General features: G+C 44.6%; 1 protein-coding gene across 1 annotated transcript in view; it reads left to right on the plus strand.

Moving 5' to 3' along the window:
- Positions 1-23498, plus strand: part of FSTL4 (follistatin like 4) — a 521826-nt gene that overhangs the window by 116614 nt on the left and 381714 nt on the right. The gene's annotated exons all lie outside the window — the stretch shown is intronic.

The following is a 23498-nucleotide window of genomic DNA, read 5'->3' on the forward strand; positions in this document are numbered from 1 at the left end:
CTGGCTTCTGTCCCACGAGTGCGCGGGAAGTGGATTGCGCTCTGCCCTGGGCCCCAGGCCTGACCCCTGCACCTCCACAAGATCCTGGGGTCTGCCCTGTCCTGCCAGTATGTGGCCTCATCACAGCCACCTGGCCAAGCACCCTACCCATGCAGGTCCAATCCCCAGCTGTGGGTGCGGGGCTGATGGGCTGGGTGCTCGGGCAGTGGGTCCAGGTCCAGCAGTGGCAGCAGCCACAAGGAGCCACCACCACCAGGACTGCTGGGAAATGGACTACAGCCTCCCGACTGCCCACAGGCTGCCTTGTATCCCTGGGCTGGGTGGAACCAAGAGATGCACCGCGGGCCAGACAAAGTCCCTTGGTGAGCTGGATCTGGCCTGTGGGCCATATTTGGCCTACCTCTGTCGTAGCCCTTTCCTCATTGTTTGTTCATTCAGTATCTTTTAGTGCCATGCTTACAATTAAGGAATGAGTTTCTAACTGCAAAGCATAATTTATTCCTGATTTACCTACGTGTCTTTGCCCGTTACTGTTAGTACAAACATTGGAGGAGGCAGAATTCAGCAGTGAAAAGCATTACACTGCACCTTTCCTCTACTGAGATGCTACCTAACCCCAGCTTCAAACGTGGGTGGAAATGGCTGAGGAGGAGAACAGGGGGTCAGCAGCCCTAGCGAACACATTATTTCTTAGGGAATGTTTGGTAGTTGCTTTTCTCAAGCAGAAAAAGAGCAGTAGTAACTGGGGTGAGTACATAGATGTTTAATTAAAGCCTGCTTAGGCCGGCTTTACTGAATATATGCTACAGTCTTAAGTAATGTTGCTGATTTTTTTTAAATTCAGCCCCGAAGTAAATCTATAATACAGGAAATAGGTGCACTGCATATCAAAGCTCCTTCCATTCACGTTCCCTGTATTTAAAGGAAAATGAAAGGCATATTTTGTGGGTGGATGTTTGGAATTTAGCCACCTGAACAACACAGCACAGCACAGCACAGCACAGTAAAAACCTATCATTTTTTTAAAAACTTCTAAATGGGAACATTTTGCAAGGATAATGACTGAAGCAAAGTTGCACTTTTTTCCTGGTGCTGAATTTTGTAATGTTTGCTGTCAACAATGATAAAATTTCACCCAGGATCAAATTCACAAACACTTAAGAAAATAACTGATCTTGCATATGGGTAGTCACAAAGCAAATGCTGGTAGCATCTGAAAACTCCAATTAGTTACATTATTGTTGCAAATAAGCCTGCAACTGGTTTATTCAAATAGGAGTGCAGTTTTGCCTAGTACATGGCTTTCTATCTCAGAAATAAACAGAAAAAATCCATAATTTCTCTTCCTTCTTGACTCTTGAGAGGATTTTACAAGGTATTTTTATGAAATGTGTTAAATATTACATCCCGCTCCAGTAAGATTCCTGGGGCTTCTCTCTCTTTTTATACCCTCAGAAAATACTTTCTTTAATGAAATTCTACCCAATGCATTATTCACAGCTGACCAAGGGATGTAATAAATAAACCAGCTTCTTAAAAATGCTTAGTTATGAGTATCACAGCATAATATCAATACTCTGAAAGTGACTGCTGTGCTTCATACAATGAAAATGTATTTCTGAAGAAAACATGTTGGCTGGACTATCCATGGATTCAGGATCTCTTAAATTTGCTTGCTGTTGGGATGGGGCCCTCTATTCTATACAAGACTTGACTCTTGCTTTGCAATTGAAATTAATGTTTTTCAGGCGAGGGATAGCAATGTTGCACATAAACCTTTTGGGGAAGCATAGCGAGCTGAATAATCACAACACATTTACCGTAATCCTTTCTTTGAAAACTGTGGGTCTCTGGGGGACAGAGAGGTGGCAGCATAAACCAGCAAACACTTGTCTTCACAAACTGGCCCAGATATACAGGTGAAGATGGAAATAGCTTGAGTAGGCTGGAAATTGTGCTCAGGGTTATATGCAGCAGAACAGTGCCTGTTCAAGCAAGGTGTAACAAAGTCAGTAATTGGCAGCAAGTGCCAGAGGATGCTCAGAAGATGGCAACAATGCCCAGAAATACTGGACGAGTACCAAACGGCTGACAGATATCCAGATTGTTGCTGCACTGGGTCAGTAACAGATGGGTGTTTGGTGGCCAGCCAATGTCTTGTTTCCCTTGAATTTGAGACAATATCATCATAGAAACTGCTGTCCAAACTCAGCCTTAAATGTTCTGGTGTTCCTGTATTTCTGAGTGACTGGACATCACCCCAAACGAGTTTTGCTACCGGTATTAGGCACACAAGAATAGGAATTAATAGCGACTCCTACACTGAAGATGTCTCGTTTTGTTTCAGTCAGTGCTGTCTTAAATTGTTTTACTTTATTATTATTTGTGTACAAAAAGCAAGAATACTGAAGACTCATTTTATTTCTTTTTGCTAATATTACAGTTTTTTACCTCTTTCCTTTTCCCCTTTGATGACATCAGGGAGACCTCTTCCCTGTGCAGAACCTCCTAGCAGCCAGAGTGTGCATCTTTTTTTCAATCTTGTCATTTGCAGAAAAAATATTTTATTATGATATCCTTTTGAATAAGTGAGCTCTTTGGCACAATCCAGCAAGTGAAAACGATGGGTTCTTTAAAGTATAAAGATTGAACTTAACAGAGACTTTGCGATACATTCCCTTTTTTACTCAAAACGCCCAGATGCCGTTAATGCTGCTTATTCCCTTTCGTATTGTATTCTACTGCAGTATTCATGCTGAAATAAGGAGGTTCAAAGCAAATTTGGTAATGTGGCAGGATAGGTATGTCTCTTGTATTTTTTTTCCAAGCATGTGACGCAGCGTTCAGGTCCTTAATTGGAATTGTATGTTACCAGGATTAGGAAGTGCTTAAAATGTCAAGAACCTCATCAAGGATTTGGAAAAAGAATCATGGCTCATTTAGTTGACTAGTAACATGTAGTTACTAAGCATTTATGGTTGTCATTTATTTTCCTCTAAAACATTACAGGTTGCAAAAGTGTAAATTTGGCACTTTCAAGTTTCTTATTCTGTCCTTTTTAAGTTTTATTTTGCATCGGTAAAGGAAAGGGGAAATCCATTTTTATTAAATAATGTAGTAGTATCCATGCATAGAAAATGGGGGAGACGGGAGATTAGCTTTGTTATGTTTTGGGAACACGTGAACCTCCTTTTAACTAGTTTATGATACTCTGGCTGTGTGGAGTTTAACTCTGAAGGGGCTGTTAGAATCAGTGAGCAGAAAATGAAACTATGGCCAGAGGTCAAGCATCTGTGGGTGAATAACTTCCGGGAAGTAAAGAAAACAGAAGCTGGGCCATTAACTGGGATGATAATTTCTGCACAGAAGACCAGTGCTGGAATAATGAACAGTTAAGCTCTTGGTCCCAGGGAGCAGTTTGGCTGAAACATGTCCTCTAGGTAGGTCTGCTAGGCTTGGCCAAGTTTTGCCCCAAATTGTAAATTTTAGGTGGTGCCCCTATATGCTCTTATTCTGTGGTTTTAACCTTTTCCTCTCCTTTCTGCGTGCCATTTAGGTGAACAATCTGTTGGGAAAGAGCTGTTAGGAGTCACTTTTTTCATAAGCTTCTAGTTACAAGTTCCTAGGAAGAACTTTGTTACAGGGGCCAAACTGTGACCGTAATGATACAGTTGGAAACAGGCTGGAACCACAGCTCCAGTCTTAATCCTGAAATGATAAAGTTGCAGGGATCCATCTGGAGGGAGGTGAAGGTTGCTAGTGCTATCACCTAAGGATACACTGAGAGAGAGAGATTGCGAAGGGGATCTCAGGTAGGGCAGTTGATGAAACAGAGTTGTAATGGGATGCTCCAGACTAATCCGGGGTAAACTGCAGGGTGCTGGTCTTGGGGAAATGCAGGGAGAGGATTGTGGCTTGAAAAGATTGCCCACGGGGAGGCTGGGAGAGAGTTCACTCATGCACCTGGTCCCTGACCTGGGATGCCATGTTTATGACGAGAGTGTGTAACTTAAATGCAGAAGAGAAAAATGGGAAGAGGAGTGAGGATGCCGGTATCGAATTTACGGGACTGAATGTGTAATTCTTGTCTTTAGATCTCCTTTATTTTCCAAGTAGGAAAACAAAATACAAAATAAACTTGGGACAGGTTTGTGTTGCATGATTCATCCTTAAACAAATCTTGCTAGAGGAATACCTACAGCTGTGCCCCCTTGGGCTATAATTTTGTCAGATCTAATAAGCTAGGCAAGGCTGAGCCCAGTCAAGGCTGGGAGATATCCAAGGGTAATCCAAGTACTTCAAATAGTAATCGCGACTTACCAGGTGGGACTTTTTCCTCTGGTCAGTAAAGAAGAAATGCCCCAGCAGGGAATGCTGTGCTCTCTTTTGAATAGAAAGTAAAAAAAGAAATCCCGACCATCTGCAGTCATATCGATCCCCTGGCAGTTGTTGCCTTTGTAGAAATATTAGCTCCTGGGTCCACATGCCATTCTAATGGTGGCATTCACATTAACATTTGACAAAAAATGCCTCCTAGACTTCAATTTTTTATATCTATATTTACCACCCCCCAGCGCAGCAGTTGCATTTAAAGATATTAATATAAATAATGTTATACTTATCACTCCTCCTCTTCCCTTCATCAGGAGCTATAGAATAAATCAGTCTCTAATGATTAAGTACACCAGGGCAACAGTTGTATATGAGGATATAAATATAAGTAATGCTTTTATTTGGAGAGAGATAAATATGCACACACATTACTTATATTTATATCTTCATTATGCAACTGTTGCCCTGGTGTACTTACTCACTGGGGATTAACTTACCCTACGGTCCCTGCTGAAATGGAAGGACAAGAGGAGGAGTGGTAAGTGTTTCCTCTGTTCAGCTAACAGCGCTCTGCATGCTTGCTTTGGTTGTACCTTTGTATTAATTCCAGTTCATAGAAGGTGGCATCAGAGTTGCATATCTACACAATAGGCGCATCTACATGTGCAATTAGTGCGCATGAATAAATTCTGGAGTTTATTGCTCTGGAGCTTTTTGCTCCTCGGCATGCCATTTGAACATGCACCTGGGAGCAATTTTTCATGTGCAGCATGTGGAGCCCCGCTGGAGCAGCAGTGGCTGACAGCCCCCACACTGAAGCACCCTCGTGTCCCAGCCAGCTGGGGTAGCATCTACACATGTGCTGGTATGCATGAAAAAACTCCTACCTTACTGTAGAGTTCATTACTTTCCTGTGACCTAATAGGGGTACACATGTAGACGCTGAAACGTTTGCTGTGGAGCTGATTACTAAGCTCTACATTAAATGCCTTGTATAGATGCTCCCACTGTATTCCCCAGCAAAGGAGTTAACTGGGTCCATGACATTTTTGCTCACCTCCTCATGCGTGTATGGGTTCAGGTATGTAGGTAGGGTACCAAGAGGCCTGATTTGAATTCCTGTCTAGCCACTGGTAAGGAGAAGATGAATCATGAATGAAGTTAAATTATATTTCCCCCATCTTGTAGAAAAATGTGAGCTGTAAATTATAGCTGAAACACTTTACACTGACAGTTTATGTGCTTATGTTAAAAGGGATGCTCACAGACATATTTCAAATGTCCACCCTTTTTTTCCCCCACACAAGTACAGCTGCTTCCATATGTATCTGTGGGAGAGACATTGCAACCTGTTTAGATTGTGCATCCCCAAGCCCACATAAGAATAATCATTAGCTACATGGTGGGACAGAAGTGTAATGGAGGGCCAGATTCACCAGGTATATTAGAACAGTGCTCTGGGATTATGGAGACATATAGGGCTATTTACCTCCCTCTCCCCACCTTTCTGGAAGCTGCAAGGGGAATTAATACTCTGGCTGCACCTCTTCCCATGCTCATGCTCTCTCTGGGAAAGAGATAAATGTTCAATCCATTACATGAGGGGACTGCCAAAGTGCTGCCTTAAGGCAGGTTTGAGCCCCATTTGCCTTGTTAGTATCTAGCCTGTGTTCTTGAAATAAATTTAACTTCTGAAAAGTTTTATAACTGTTCCAGTGAGATAGTAGAGGAGCAGCATTACTACCCATAGGGAGACAAAGCCCTTTGAAATAAAGTGCTGCAAGTTGCTCAGGCACGTGTTTAACTTTGAGCATGCTCTTTGGTGCACGCATCCCTGTTCAGCACAAGCCTGAAGCACGTGTGGAAGTGTCTGGTGAATCAGGGCCTCAGCTCCTAGCCTGTGCTTTTGAAAGATCTGCACAATTCCATACGGAAGATGGAAACCAACATATACTATACTTAGTTGATCAGAAGATGAGGTTTTTTTCCTCATTTAGCATGGTGGTGGGGAAAGCCCCTCACTTTACGGTCGTGCATGAGGCATTGGCGGGAGGCGGGGGCAGGCATCTACTTTGGCTCCAGCCCTGATGTTCCTCCTTACCTTTGCTCTGCACCAGCAGGCTTCATCCCTGCTGCAGCCCAGGGCACGGTGCGTGGCTCCAGCCCAGTCCTGTAGCAGCAGCACAGAGCCGGCGCGGCTGTTCCAGCCTGGCCCCATGGCACCAGTGCCAGCTCCTTGCCACTGCTACTGTGGGGCTGGGATGGGACAGCAGTGCCGGCTCTGGGCCACTGCCACAGGGCCAGGCTGGAGCCGTGCTCCGCGGTCCAGCCTGCAGCAAGGATGGAGCCTGCTGGTGTGGAGCAAAGGTAAGGGTGGGGGTAGGGGGAGGCGATTGAGGGGCAGGCGGGGGGAAGACGCTTTGGGCAGGGGGAGATGGGAGGAAAGGGGGCAGGGACCTGAGGCTGCAGGTGGCAGAAGTGGTATGGAAAGGGAAGGAGGGGGCAACAGGGGAAGGGGGAATTGGGGCAACTGGAGGCTACTTGTGGGGGGGAGGCAGGAGGGGGCCCCATTACTGCCTCCCTGTCTGCGCTATCACAATTCTCCCCAACTGCCTCCCCCACTGTCTTTTGCCTACCTCCTGCTCCATTACTGCCCCCCTCATCACTTCTCCCCACCCCCCACCTGCAGTAGTGGAGAGGGATGAATTTAAGATGATCTTCCAATAACTAAGTTCCATACATGGAGAATTAGAATTAATTTATAATTTTTTTGTGTGCAGAATCTAATTATTGGGGAGTTGTCTTACATTCAGGGTTGTCTTGTATTTGAGTAAATTGGTATTATTGGTTTGTATTATTGTTCTGGCTTTACAAACTGCCCTATGATCCTACGCTGCTGCTGTCACCTGTTATCTGAACCAGAGGAACGTCTTCTCTCTCACAATGTATTCCTCAGTCTTAGCATTTAAAAGTGAGTCAGAAAATGTTTTGTCTTGCATGTATCATGGCAGTTTTGAGTTACTGTATATAGGGTTGTAAAAAGGTGACTTCCTGATTAAGGTTTCATGTTCTCCCCTGTCACTGACATCAAAAATGGTATTACATTCACACCTTGAATTATACTTTACGCAATTCAGCTGCACCTTCCAACTAAGCTCAAGAAAAAGGAGGGGGGGAAAAAATCCAATATTATTTCATTAAGTGTAGGTATGTGGTAATTGGAATGGTAACAGTATGAAGGCATTTTGACATCTACTGTTACCGCTTCCTGGAAGATGCAGTCTTTCATCAAAACATACAAAGGCCTGAATTTTGAAGGTGCTTAAGTCAAGTGTCATCTACTCCATTTGCTGGTGGAGCCCAGCGTCTCCAGTTGTCCGACCTTTTGAAGGATTCCTTTCGCACTGAGTTCAGTTCAGCAGGAGCAGCCGTTCTCACGCTCTCGTGTTTGAGCTTGACTTCTGCTTTATAGACTGGACAGCCACAAATGTGGATGTCAAAGACATGTCTCAGATCAGCTGCGTTCTCTGAAGTTATAGCAAGGGTTTGGCTATGATAAATTCAGTGGGACAGCAAAGGTGAAAATAACGATTAGCTGAATAGCCTAACCTACATGCTCCAATATTACTTGTTGTAGCTTTGCTCCTAGAGGTTTACCTTCAAGTGGAATTACGTGCACCAGAGTGCCTCTTCTGGGAAATTTTAATTTTTCCTTGGATTATGTGGTTGGGGGATGAAAAAATTGGACCCGTAAATATGGTTTCAGCCAAAGTTTAACTCTGAAGTATTGTCCACTTTCATCCTTGTTGTTCCTTTTTGATCTCATTTGACAGTTCCTTGTGCCATGTCATGCCTGAGGACATTTGTATTTTTTTCAGTTTTTTAATAGGGAGGAAATGCTCCCTCACAAGGAAAAAAAATCATGACGTGACATCTGCAGAAGACTACAACACAAACTTTCTACAAAAATGCCCAGTACTTATTCCCTTCCTTTCACCGTTCCTTTTTCATGTAGCATCTTTTTCTAACCAATTGTTTTATAAAATTGTTGAGGTTTTTTTTTCCCCTGTAATTGCCGTATTGTGCCTGTTTGACTGATTAGTTTTGAAAAGTTACTGGTGAAATCCTGCATCAAGTCAGCTGTTTGTGAAGTAAGGCTGACAGGTGTGATGTTTTCCTGGGGATACTCAACTAAGAAAAGTATTACTTCATGCAGTAATGGAGCTAATGGTGTTACACTCAGGACAGCTGTGGATACATCTGGTGTTAAACTACCGTTATTTAAACTTTATGATGCGAGAGACTGCCAACTCTCCCACTTGCAGCATATAAATTATGTCGATTGCTCATGCACTTTTTTTAACCCTGATTTCTTTTGAATTATGGATGATAGACAGGGCCAGAATTTGCTTTTAGTGTTCCCTTGTGACCATCTGTGTGCTGAGTGCAGCGAGCAGTCATAATCTCAGTGTGTGCAGTCAGGGGATGCATAATATAATTTGGGCTGTGACCATATAACTTGTATCCTAACCATTAAGGGAGCTTTTATATTCAAAACTCACAAGCTATTTTTGGTTGGTGTAGTTATTTCCTCTGAAGGGGAAAAATCACTTTGCTGCTAGGCCTGGGGAAAAAAACTTCAAGGCTAGAATGGTTCACAAACATGAACTTTGTGTCCCAGATAACTGTTCTGGTTTTCAAAAATATATCCATCTTCATAAAGAGAACAATATGCTGTAGAGAAAACCTAATGGCCATCTTCAAGACTTCATTGTGTTTAAAAGTAACGCTACATATTTTAATGAAGACATTTTGCACAGTGTCTTTGAAGTTTTTATGCCAACCTGATTGCCAGCAGCAGTGTATCTTCATTAAGCTATGCACTTAGTTGTGCTAGCAGGATGACGGGAGCACAGACATGTAGAAGTAAATCACAGGCTTGATTGTGTAGTGCTTTCCTGTTTTCAGAAATCCACACAAGGTAGGCCTTTCTGTGATAATAGGCTGTCTTTGGCTTTCTTTGAAGTAACCTGATTAAATCCAGATTTTTACTTTGCACTGGTAACCCATTTTCAGTTAGTTTCAAAGAAACTTGTAATGGTTTGAAACGCATTCGTGGGTACGATGGAAGACCATCCTGTATGCGTCTTTCCTTGAGAATAGATAGTACTGTATACACAGGAAGGAATCTGGAGTATTATACTCAGGTGGAGCGGAGTGAACCTCCCAAGGGTTGGAGTTCTCACTCAGTTCTAAAAAGCTACAGCAGCCCTGTGTCAGCCTCAGATATGAGCATGGATGGACCTAGGATTTTGAAAAGTGGAGTGAAAGTGATGTGCTGCAGCCCTGCATAAAGCATATAACACATTTTCTCCACTTGAAAAGAAACTAGAAGCTTTACTAGTATGCTAGAGGCCTGGGTCTTCAGAATTCAGCTTAAGAGCAAAGCAAAAACAAAGTAACTTTACAGGAACATGGATTGATTTGCCATATTATCTATTACGTATAAAAAACACCTTAATCTAGGCAAATAACAACCAGGCCATTAGACTTGAATGTGCATCTCTTATTCAGATTCACAAAACTCAGTCTTTCATCAGTCCCATGGGATGCCCATGCCTGCTATGGGACAGGGAGATCCGGGTGATGGGGATCCCCTACCCTCCATAAATGCTGACCTCGTGAAGGAACACCTTGAGAAGCTGGATACCTTCAAGTCAGCCGGCCCTGACAATCTGCACCCCAGGGTACTCAAGGAGCTGGCGAGCGTCATAGCCCAGCCCCTGGCACGGATCTTTGAAAACTCCTGGCGCTCTGGTGTAGTGCCCGAAGACTGGAAGAAGGCCAATGTGGTGCCGATCTTCAAGAAAGGGAGGAGAGTGGATCCGGCTAACTACAGGCCCATTAGCCTGACTTCTATCCTGGGGAAGATCTTAGAAAAGTTTATTAAGGAGGCCATCCTTGATGGACTGGCCCAGGCTAACATCCTAAGGGATAGCCAGCACGGGTTTGTTGCGGGTAGGTCTTGTTTGACCAATCTCATTTCCTTCTATGACCAGGTGACCTATCACCTGGACAAGGGAGAAGAGATTGATGTCATATATCTTGACTTCCAAAAAGCCTTTGATCTGGTATCCCATGATCACCTCTTGGCCAAACTGGCCAGTTGTGGCCTTGGCTCCACCACGATCCGCTGGCTGGGAAACTGGCTCCGTGGTCAGACCCAGAGGGTTGTAATCGATGGCAGTCAGTCATCATGGTGTCCTGTGACCAGTGGGGTCCCTCAAGGCTCTGTCCTGGGACCCATCCTGTTCAACATCTTCATTAATGATGTGGACATTGGAGTCAGGAGTGGACTGGCCAAGTTCGCCGATGACACCAAACTTTGGGGCAAAGCATCCACGCCAGAAGATAGGTGGGTGATCCAGGCTGACCTGGACAAGCTCAGCAAATGGGCAGACGAGAACCTGATGGTGTTTAACACCGAAAAATGCAAGGTTCTCCACCTTGGGAGGAAAAACCTGCATCATCCTTATAGGCTCGGCAGTGCTACGTTGGATAGCACTACAGAAGAAAGAGACTTGGGGGTCATCATTGACCACAAGATGAACATGAGCCTGCAATGTGATGCTGCAGCTAGTAAAGCGACCAAAACACTGGCTTGCATCCATAGATGCTTCTCGAGCAAATCCCGGGACGTCATTCTCCCCTTGAACTCGGCCTTGGTGAGGCGCAGCTGGAGTACTGCGTCCAGTTTTGGGCTCCACAATTCAAAAAGGATGTGGAGAAGCTTGAGAGAGTCCAGAGGAGAGCCACGCGCATGATCAGGGGTCAGGAAAACAGATCTTACGATGACAGGCTGAGAGCCATGGGACTCTTTAGCCTGGAAAAGCGCAGGCTCAGGGGTGATCTGATGGCCACCTATAAGTTTATCAGGGGTGACCACCAGGATCTGGGGGAACGTTTGTTCACCAGAGCGCCCCAAGGGATGACGAGGTCGAACGGTCACAAACTCCTGCAAGACCGTTTCAGGCTGGACATAAGGAAGAATTTCTTTACTGTCCGAGCCCCCAAGGTCTGGAACAGTCTGCCAGCGGAGGTGGTTCAAGCACCTACATTGAACACCTTCAAGAGTAAATTGGATGCTTATCTTGCTGGGATCCTATGACCCCAGCTGACTTCCTGCCCTTTGGGCAGGGGGCTGGACTTGATGATCTCCCGAAGTCCCTTCCAGCCCTGATGTCTATGAAATGTATGAAACTCCTTCTAGCCTTCTTGAGCATCTTGGCAGTACACCCAACATTTCACTAACAGTTATTTCCATATCTAAATTTATGTTCAGTTTGACTAGTCCATTGAGATGCTTTTCACCCCTTGTTGAACAAACTTTTAAGTTTCCAGCAATAATTTTTTTGTGATATATTTATTGGACCCTATATAGTAGGGGTGTGTGAAGCAGGCCATATTTGATTCGGATTTGGATGCGGCCCAATTCAAGGGACAGTGATTCAATTTGTTGATTTGGATCACTCTCCTGATTCAATTCGGCCGAATCCGAATCTGAAAATTTGATTCTGATTCACAGAATCAGCGATTTGGCCATAGACACAGCTTTAAATGTTTTTTCTACATACCTTGAGGTGCTAGGCACGGCTTGTAAATGTTGAGATGGTGGGGTGGATGGAGCATCCCACAGGAGCGGGGGGGGGGACCCCCGCATGCTCAGCAGTGGACCCCACCCATGCCTATCCTGGCTTGGCAATTGGCTGCAGGGAGACCCCAGGTGCTGCCCCCCCCGACCAAGGAGGCACCGATCGCTGAGCCAGGGGGATCCCCGTGCGCTCTACAGCAGACCCGGGAGTAGACCGGAAGTGCTTCTGGTCCTTTTCTGGGTCCACTGCCGAGCGTGCCACCTCCCCCCCACTCTTGTGGGATGCTCCATCCACCGCACCATCTCAGCATTCACAAGCCACCTGGTACCTTGAAGTGTGTAGAAAAAACATATAAAGCTGTGTCTATGTCTGAATCATCAAATCTTTCTGAACTGAATCAGAGGGTTCCAATTTGATTCAGAGAGATAAAAGGGGCTTCTGATTCGATTTGGATTCAGAGATTTGATTGCTGAATCAGGCCGAATTTCTGCCGATTTGAATCAATGACTGAAGCTTTGCACGGCCCTGCTCTATAGTTGGGAGAGCTGTTGGACAAGGTGACTTCAAGTTTGTCCTTGTCCAACAGCTCTCCCAGCTATACAGTGAGTCCAATAAACAATATCACAACAATCCTTGCCTCAAGAACAGTAAGTAGCAACCAGCCTGAATAAGATCTATAAGGTATGGCATAGCAATAAGCACTGCAGGAGTGTAATCAAGGGGGCTGCAGAGATGCATGATTCTAGGACACTTTAAAGTGCTGCCTTTAAAGGTGAGCCAGGATTTGGTGTGTGGAGCCCTACTGGCTACGCACATAGGGGAGCTGCCCTCTGAAAGGCATGGCTCAGGTTGCCATGCTTCTTTCACCCCATTTCCTGCTGGCTTCGGTACCACCATTTGTTTCCTATGGCAGTAGCTGTGTTAAGAGAAGTAGTTAGCTGAAGCAGCTATGCTGGCCACACGGAGGCAAGACGCAAAGCAGGATTTTCCCCAGGAGCAGCATCAACGGTGTTTTAGTTCGAAAGCGCACCACCACCATTTTGTCAGTGCTGATGCACATTTTGCCATTTATACAAATACATGTGATGCAGTGCCGGGCGCATCAGTTCACACATACAGCAGACTCGATTAATCAGGTCCAGCTCTAGCATGTTGGAGCGGACAAATATACGTGTATAAATGTCCCTGGAGCCCAGCTTAGGTTTTGCTCTGCTTACTTCATTCTCTGCTGGGTTCACTGCCAGCACTTGGCTTCCTAATGGCAGTAGCTGAGCTAGCCATATGGAGGAAAGGGGGAGCAGGGCTGGGACTTTCCCCAGGAGCAGCACATGCCCTGAACTCTGTAAGCCCTACCGGCTTCCCCATTGCTTATACTTTTTCATGGGTGACTGGTGCCTCCTGAGTCTGGGGGGGCACCCACAGAAGCCGTAGGCGGTGTTGGCATCGGGGACAGGGCTGGTGAGCACCCGCAGAAGCCGGTGGTGGCGTCAGCCATGGGGACAGGGCTGGCAAGCACTGCAGAAGCCACTGGTGGTGTTCAGGGGGGGCATGTGCCCCTCTGTGCCCCCTTTACCAGTTGCCTATGTCCTTTCCCCTTTAAATCTCTCACCCCATCCCAGCCTGACATTGTTCCAGACATGTCAGCCTCAGGCTCCCTCAGCGCAACTGCTGAGTAAAGCAGGAATCAAATGGGGCAACTGAGCTCCCTCTGGATCCATTCCTGAACATAAGTCCTAAAGCTGGTGTGCTATTAGAAACCAACAACCTCTTTTTTGAAATTGGTAGTACATCTGAGACTTATTAATGTAAAATTCAATATGTGTCTATAACTACAGTGAATGCCAGTGGGAGGTATATGGGTATTTTCAAAAGATAAAGGGTGAGATACTGGTCCCTTTGGAGACAATGGGTGTTTGCCATTGAATTCAGTTGTTCCAAAATTATACCCAGTGTACAGATGGCATATAACATTTGCCTGTACAACTCAGTCATATTCCTTTTATGCTACTGTGTGTTTATAGCTTGTTGAATTGATACAGATCTTAAAGTGTGTTAATAGCAACTGTTTGTAAAGTTAGTTGAACATTTGTAGCTCTATAAAAATGGTAAGTATTGGCACTGTTGCTTTCACGCTTGAATTCTGCATCAGGTTTGCTATAGTCTTCTTTTTTCCAGTTTATACTATATATTGGTGTTCTACAAAATTCTCTGATGTTTGTCACTGATATTTACAAATCAAACACTTGCAATTGTAAAAATGCTAATGAACTGTTATAAACTTGCCACTGAAATAGAGCAAGTTCATATACTCTAGTTATAGTTTAGAAGTAGAAAATAAAGTCTGTTTGACTCCATAGTGTATTGACATAAGTAGTTATGCAGGCATTGTCACTTTAATCAAACACTGCTGAAGGAATCTGTAGGGGTAAAGTGCAAACTTCACAGTGGGCTATCTGGATGAAGTCTGTCATTGCCAGTATCAAAAGTGCTTGATACTGGAAGATTTTAAGTAGAAGTTGGCTGTAAAGTAGACAGCAGAGTTTCAGGGTAAGAAATAGCCGAAAGAAAGGGTGGTAGAAAGTGGAAAAAACAGTGGAGGAAGGGGCATAGGGCTTAGTAGAAAGGAATTTTGGGGAAGCTGGGACTGTGCCAACCTTTCCATATGAGTTAAAGACAATGCCCCAAGGACTTTTTTCCTCTTCACCCCCTTCTGCTATTGGATCTTCCACCTTAATGTCTTAATGTTATGCAGCTGGAGTGTTCTGCATCTCCCACTGAGGAGGAGCTGTCTTTTTTATAGAATAAGTGAAGCTAGTGGAAATGAAGGAAGTCCACAAGCTATATGAACAAACTCAACCCCTGAGGAGCAAATTTTGGTGAGGATGACTCTTATACTGAATCTCAAGGCCCGTGTTCACACTGGTGGTTTGGAGGCTGAAGGGAGATATTTTGCATAAGTGTATTCTAGAAATCCCTCCTCTCTCGGGTCCTTCATTCTGGAGGCTTTTCTATCTTTTTATATCCAAGTTTTAAAAACAGAACTAAAAGATACTAATGCAGCAATAAACAGATCTCTGCTCAGTGCAGATCTTGGCCTCTAACCTTGTGCATGAATCCATGTTATCATCATATCCAGGAGCCCAAACAGGGCATTGTGAAATCAGTAGTCAGTAGAAGACTCACTGACCCTGTGTACTTCTAATCATAGGAACTGGGCCTTAGCTTCAACTCATTCAAAGGCTTATGCACATGTTTACTGTATCCATTCATGCAGTGGTTTATACTAGGACTTCCCAATCTTTTCCTCAGCATGACTCCATTTAAACAGCGGACATTTTTTGTGAACCCAGAACGATGCAAACAAGATCAACGAAGAAAGATTCATCAAATTTCCACTTTTGTATCTTGCACTCCTTTTGTTTTTCTTTCTCCTCCTTGTCATTAGCTTTACTGCTAGAGCTTGCAGCAGAAAAGCTTTCATGTAGATTCTCTGTCACGTAATAATGTATTTCAGCCAAGCAGTATCAACGCACTGATTTCACGTCAGCTTTCTGTAATGTACAAGTGCCTTGCGTCGGAGCTGCAACGGTCGTGCGTAGACAAATAACTGCCATGTGCAAGAGTTGTATATTTACAGGAAATGCATTCGTCATAATTGAGCAACACTGTTGAGCATTTTTGCAACACCGTTTTTTAGTGTTGTGATCTCAAATGGGGTTATGACCCCAAGGTTAGGAACCGCTGGCTTGCACACATATGTAGTCCCACTGAAATATATAGAACTATTCCCATATGTAAACTGTTGAAAAGTTGTGGCTACATATATTAAGCCTTTTCACAGATAGACTTGTTAATGTTGTATGGTAAGCTCTGGGGATATTTATAATGCTAAAGATATGCATGTAGCTCTAAATGCTTATTAATAATGGTAACATTTAAAAATGCATATCTTTGCAAATAATTATTCTATAATGTTGCCTAATTAATTTGTTTTTTAAAGGGCTTCATTCTGAAGCTGTCCTAGGAAAGCAGTTATTTTTCAAAGATGTTATAAGTATTTTATTTGCTTTAATATTGTACATGCATTATTATTTTAGACAGGAAGTGCAACTATATGGGCGCCAGTAGGATATATTTGGTAAATATTACTCTAGAAACATTTAAAAGATCAGAACGCATCTCTTAACACATTATAACCTGACAGATTAATATAAAACTGTAAATTATATGCAGCTATACATTTTTTTAGCGGTTTTAATCCATTAAAAATACAAATTGACAAATATTTAATTGGGGCATGTTAGCACAATGAAGGCCATCTGCTGTTACATAAATTGTAAGTATTTTATAAGCTCACAGAAAGTTCCTGGATTTTTTTGTTTGTGGTTTTTACTTTTCTCTTAATTTTTAAGGTTTTGGTTTTCTTAAATTTTCTTAACAAACAAAAACAAAACAACCCCCCAAAACCTTTATTGAAATTGAATCTGTGAGTGTGACAAATAAATCAAGCCAGGTAATAATTACTTCATGCTGTCATTTTTTGGTTTAAATCTAGGATGCTGTCTAAAAAAGTAACAGCAACAAATTAATAAAAAGCTTCCATTGTATGACATGAGAATAAGTTATCCGCCTTAATTTTAATTTTCTTGGCTTTTGTTGGTTTTGATGGAACCAGTAACATGTTTAGACTTTGTTTCATTGCATTACAATGTATAGAATGCAAAACTGTCAAGTGTGCAGGTGTTAACAAGATTAATTTGTCCCACTGCTATTAAATTCAGGGCAAAGATCCTATAGACTTTAATGGAAGCAAGAGCAGGTCCTATTAAATTGGCACAATACCTTCAAAAAATGAATACTATACCAATAGTACTGTCATTATCTTTGAATGACAACTAATGGCTCAGAGTTTCATTTGCTGCTTCTCCAGTCATTAGAGCCTGGTTTCTTATGGGAAAAGCATAATCTTTTCCCTGTTAGGTGTCCCTTTGAAGCCAATTGGTCTCTACATTATTAGAAGACAAGAATTTGACTTACTCTTTGAAGTCTACAAATAGCACTGGTGGGAATGTAGAGATGAAAAAAATGTGGGAAATAAAAGGCTCATGGCCTACCTCTGCTCCCCTGTATTGTTAAAACTCCCATTGCCCTCAGTAGATTCAGTTGGGTCAACTCTGAGTATTTTAGACAATCACATCTTGTATTCTTCCAAAGCAACTAGAATCAGCTTTGTTGGATGTAACAGGACACTTGTCCCAGACCCTATTAGTCCACGCATGCCAGTTGGACCTGAACCCAGCTAAAAATTTACCTAGGGAACTAGGTGGTGCTGCATGTATGCTGAAGACTTGGTGTTAGCTACACAGATGCAGGCTGAGGCTGGAGGGGCCAACACGGAGGGCATACAACCATGTGCGGCAGAAGCCAGCTTCCATTGGCCCCAGGGAATTCCACCAGATGCTCAAAGGGGCTACCAGCACATTTGAAACTCATGGAGAGAGGAATGCACAAGGAGCTGAGAAAGCCATGCAAGCCACATGGATCCAGAACTGGGGCCAGATCCAGAGCTGAGCTGGAGATGGAGCTGAGGCTGAGCTGAAGCCTGAGTCAGGGCCAGAGCTATGGCTAAGCTGGAACTGGGGCCAAGAAAGAGTTGTAGAGAGTGGGGTTGGTGAGCTTAGAGGGACGGCTAGAGATCCAGCGATCCGAGCAGAGCACAGTAGGAGGAACCAAGACAATAGGGGATGAAGCAAGCCTCTCCTAAAGGTAATGAGAAACCAATTGATAAGGGAAAACAAAGTGAGATGACAGCTGGTTGAGTTAAGGGGCTAGATTAACCATTAATTAAGTTAATTATATAAACATGGGGTTGTAGGCTGGTTCAAAGAGATAGTGGACTGTTACATGGATAACAAAGTTGATTTTCTACTGGGGGTGGTGTCACTAACCACCTAGATTGAGGAAGTGAAAGGATAAATAAGTTGATTTTTACCAGTGGGGGTTAAGCTAACCAACTAGGCCAGGCAAGTGCAAACACAAGACTAAATTAGTTGATTTTTCAAGTGGTGGTGATGCTGACCAGCTGAGTAGGCAAAGTGCCAGTGCCTGAGTAATTGATTTGACGAGTGACAGAAGGGGAACCAACCCTAGGAATTTGCTGCAAGTAAGCCAGAGGCAGAGGATTACCTGGGATGGGTTGGCCAGGAAGCTGGATGGAGCACATTTCATTGAGGACTTGAATTTATGAGGTCTGACTTTAAGCCTGTTTTCCAGTGGAGTGTGGCTTGGAGCAGAGTGTAGTGGACAGATGAACCCTGTGAAGAAAATCTCTGCCATCTAGCTGTACTGCTAAATTATTGGTAACACCTCACCTTCTTTTTTTTTTACTGTAGCACCAAGGCATGGCAGGAGAGAGAAGAGGGGGCTTGAGGCATTTGTATGAGTAGGAGAGACAGCTCTGGAAGCACCCACTTACACTCTTTCCAGTTTCATTCTGAACCCAAAAGATCAGGGGTTAGGCCATGGCCCTAGAGTTTGTTTTCAGACTCTATCAAGCATTGTCAGCAATGGGCTCTGCTTACCCGGTGTTGAAAACAGTTTAATAGCTGGTGTGGAGAATGTGAACAGCCAGACTGCTGCAGGAAACATGTTTGTGGTCTATCTAACTTATGGCTGTATAAGAATTTTGTGGCAGCTTGTCTGCCTTGGCCACAGATTTGGCACCCCTGCCTTAAACAATTGGCGTGGCATTCTTTTCTTTTCTTTTCTGGATGCCTAGGCAACCAGGTTTGGCCACCTACATGGTTGTCTGAGTCCCAAGATCCCACTTATAGAGAAACTGGAATTTTATTTCTTGGTGCATATGTAACCATTTACATGCATAGACCTAGGCATTAGGGGTGTGCAAAACGGGCTGTATTCAATTCAGCTTTGGATTCAGCTCGAATGAGGGACGATGATTCGATTTGTTAATTTGGATCACTGTCCCCTGTTCAATGTGGTTGAATCCAAATCTGAAGATGTAATGCTGATTCAGAGAATCAGTGATTCAGCCATAGACACAGCTTTAAATGTGTTTTCTATATACCTCAAGGTATCAGGTGTGGCTTGTGAACACTGCGATGCTGGGGCAGATGGAGTGTCTCACAGGAGCATGGGGGGTTCCCCTGTGTGCTCAAAGGTGAACCCAGAAGTGCTTCTGGTCCACTAATGGGTCTGCTGCTGAGTGCACTGGGGAGTCCCCCATGCTCCTGTGGGACGCTCCATCTGCCCCAGCATTGCAGCATTCACAAGCTGCCTGGTACCTTGAGGTATGTAGAAAAAACATTTAAAGCTGTGTCTATGTCTGAGTTGCCAAATCTTTCTGAATCTCTGAATCGATTTGGAGTTTTCCAATTCTATTCAGAGAGATTAAAGGATCTCCTGATTCTATTTGGATTTGGAGATTCAGCCACTGAATTGGGCCGAATATCTGCTGAATCAAGTCGGAGGTCAAAGCTTCACACAGCCCTACTAAGCATTCAGACTCACTAGCGTAGGACTATAATTATTATTCCCTCTCCCACCACATCCTATGTACAGGTGCTAATGTATCCCAGTTAAGCACACTGCTACAGCAATAGTATCACAGATTTAATGTAAGGCAGCCTACATGTAATACCCTAGGATATTTGGAAGAGTATTATTGTTAGATAATCACTGGTGCTTTGCAGTATACAAAGCAATAGATGACTGCTGAGATTAATTAATAGATAAAGTGAAGCTGAGGTGTTTAATCCATCTCAAAAGGCATATTTTGCCAGTCTACTACAAAGGCAAAGGGCTCAACACCAGTATTCCAAACACCCTAACATCAAAAGGAGGAAAAGCACACGTTTCTTTCCTTGTGAGTATTTGAAAGTGCACATGTTGTCTTTCTGTGCCCCAGTGTTGTTTCAACCCAGTAAAATATTAGAAGTGTGTTAATTGCAGTGAGTCAATGTAATCTATTCTCAGAATTTAAGCAAAGCGTAGAAAATGCAGTGCATACTCAGAACTGATGCAAATCTATACCACTTATAGCGGTACTAGGAAAATACAATAAGCTCCCAATAGTCTGGATGGATTTTAGAAGGGCTTGTGTAATATGGGCAATATACTAGTATATGTGGGTTAAAAAGTATAAGGAAATGTCATGCTCAAGTATATGGAGGTAGGCTTAGGATTCAGGAAGGATTCCCATAATTGGCAAAATGAATTTGTAAGGAATGTGAATTCTTTGCTTCAAAACAGGGGTGTCAGACTGGTTTGACTGGGTCTGGACTGCAAGGATCTCCACAAGCCAGATCTGAATCCACTTGTGGCTCTGGAGTGGATGGCAGCAGCAGCAGGATGAGTGGAGTCAGGGAGCTGCAGGGGTTAACACAGCTGTTATTTGCTCTGCTGCCATCAAAAGGCATTCCCAATAGGACTTCATACCCCAGATTTCAGCAGCAGGCCACAGTGAAGGATTGACCTGCCCCTGAATTTCTAGCCCTTTCAAGAGCCCCATGGGGTCTGCAGGTGTGGGTGAATCCAGGATTTTGAAAAGTGGGGCGCGGATGGTGTGGCAAATTATCACATAAAACACAAAACATTTTTCTCCAGTTAAAGAAAAACTAGATGCTTTATTAAGACACTAAGGGTTAGCACTAAATTATTCAGTTTAAAGCAAAAACAAATATAGCTCTTGGAATATACACTACTTCACTAGATTATACATAAAGTTAAAAAAACACAACAAACTAGACAAAAATAGTCAACATAGTAAAAGATATTGCATCATTTGTCCTGTAGTCATTATAGTTAAATGTATATACTTTTATTGGGATTCTTAAAATAAAATCTAGCCTTCTTGAATGCCTTGAGAGTGCCAAATACTTAGCTGTCAGTCATTTCTATACTTGAATTTATATCACCATACCTGAGTTAAGTTTTTTAGCTAAAGCTAAAAGCAGTCTGCAGGACCGTGAAATAGAAGAGCGACGTAACCAAGAATCACCTGTGGAATGGCTTGAGATTAGCCTGAATCAGGGAGATGATAATGAGCCATGAAGTCAATTGAGTCTGTCAGCACTGCCTGAAGAGAAATGCAGCTGTTCTTTCTAGCAGTTGGTTTTAAAGTTTGGGTGGAGCAAGAATTAAAGGGGGATACAACTTCACCCCCTAAATCCACCCCCAGACCATATCTGACACCCCCATTCTAATGGATCCTATATTATTCATATTATGGAGCAAGACACTAGACTTGTTATGACTCAGTGGGTATGTCTACACAAGACATTCACTGCGGAGCTGACTAATCAGCTCTGCTGTAAACATCTCAGTGTCTACACATGTGGCCCTGTTAGGCTGCAGAAAACTAATCAACTCCAACATAGGTTAGTACTTGTAAACACTAGTGCTCTCCTACAGCAGTGTTCTTTAGTGCACTGAAATGTACATGTAGACAGTGGCCAGCAGTGTAAATTGTACCTGGTCAGCCCAGGCAGTTGGGGGCCTATTCCACCCTGGCTCAAATGGCTGCTATCCCAGGTGTATGTGTAGATGCTTCATCCAGGAGCAGTTTACTCTGGCTCAAACTGTTTGCTAGTTTGTGTTTCATTAGTTGCATGTGTAGATGCATCCAGTGTGGCTAGTTTTGTGTTCTTTAGATGTTTCATTGCTTTAGATTTAAAGCTTAAATAACAAATGCTGGGAATTGCCTACAACCAGGCTGTCAGACGCCACTGGCACTATGGACTGGCTGAGGGTTGCTGGGTTGGTCTCTGGGTTGGGTTGAGACCAGCCCCCTGTGCTATATGCCGTCCAGCACACACATGGCCTGCAGCATGTGCCAGCCTTGCTCTAGGGCAGGGGTCAGCAGTTATTTTGGCTGGAGGGCTGCTTAAAGAGTTTTGGTGAGCTATGGAGGGCTGTAAGGGTAGTCCCACTCCTTGACAGGAGCCCTGCCTCTTGGTCACCATCTTGGACTGGAAGTCCTTCGCCTAACCCCTGACCTGGAAGTCCCTCCCCTTGCTCCCATAAGTACTCCAGGCTGTCAGCTCCATCACACAGGGCTCCTTACAACTTACGTGCAAGTTCCCAGGGCTCGGCCAGAGCTGTATGCCACCAGGGAGAGCCCCATGCAATGGATCCAGTGGCCTGGCCACACTCCCTGCTACCACGTGCAGCTCCCGGGACTCAGCCAGGGCAGCAGGGAGCAGAGCCAAGCCAGCCAGGCTCCAATGCACAGGGCTCCCTGCCACTTCTGGCTGAGGCCTGGGAGCTGCACATGGCAGCAGGGCCAGGCCACTAGCTCTATTTCAAGTCCTGGAAGCTGCATGTCAGCTGCAGGGAGCCCACATGATGGAGCCAGGCTGGCTCTGTGCTCCTGCCGGCCCAGAACCAATACTCCTGCTGACCTGGACTCCATGCTCCCACTACTCCAAGTTCCCACCAGCCCCATCCCTAGCACAGGCCCTCCACTCCCACTGGCCCCCACCCCACACTTCAAACTCTGTGCTACTGCCGGCCCCTTGCTCCCACCCAGCTGCAGCATCCCTTGCAGGACAGGCACAGCTTCCAGGCATGGCTGCTGCTGCCATTAATGCAGCCATCCAGGGAACTGCTCAGCTCCCCGGGCCTCCAGTGGCTCCTACTACTGTCCTTGTTGCAGCACTCTTGTCCTCATCCAGTTTTCTACTTGCTGCCCAGACGGGCAGCAGCAGCCATGCCTGGAAGCTGTGCCCACTGGCCTGACCCAGGGCGGGGCCTGTCCTGCAGGTGAGAATGGGAGTTCAGCACAAACCCTGCAAAAGTAGGCAAGGCTCAGCCTCACATGAAGCATAGCAGTGGTAGCCACAGGCTGAGCCAGATGCAATTAATTGGTGAGTGCCTGCCTGCAGGCCAGATGAGATCACCTGGATTCAGTCTGCAGGCCATATTTTACTCACCCCTGCTCTAGGGGCTTGTGCTGCACACAGCTGAAGAGGTTGGGCCAGGGCACATGCTACATGTGACACCTGTGCCAGGTTGTCCCTGCTCGCTGGCTGTGGGGTGGTTGGGATCAGGCCCCAGGGGTCCATGCAAGCTGGGCTCAGCTGGGCCTATCTGAAGGGGGCATTCTGTGCAGCACAGATGGATTCCGTCTGCTGTATGGAGCACCAGATCCAGCCCCATGCTGGCTCTACATACACAGTGAGTCCCGCTGCACGTAGTACTCTGCTGGATCATTGGGGGAGTCCCTGTTCCCCCGAGCACTACCAGGACTGACAAGAAATAACAGTCACAAGCTGGCAGAGGATAGATTCAGGTTAGACATCAGGAGGCGCTACTTCACTGTCAGGGCGGCTAGGATCTGGAACCAACTTCCAAGAGAAGTGGTACTGGCCCCTACCCTGGGGATCTTTAAGAGAAGGCTGGATGAACACCTCGCCGGGGTTATTTGACCCCAGTATGCTTTCCTATCATGGCAGGGGGTTGGACTTGATGAAATTGCTCAGGTCCCTTCTGACC

Source organism: Crocodylus siamensis, chromosome 10 (genome assembly GCF_052110815.1).
Source record: "Crocodylus siamensis isolate JL-2025a chromosome 10, ASM5211081v1, whole genome shotgun sequence".
NCBI lineage: Eukaryota > Metazoa > Chordata > Crocodylia > Crocodylidae > Crocodylus > Crocodylus siamensis.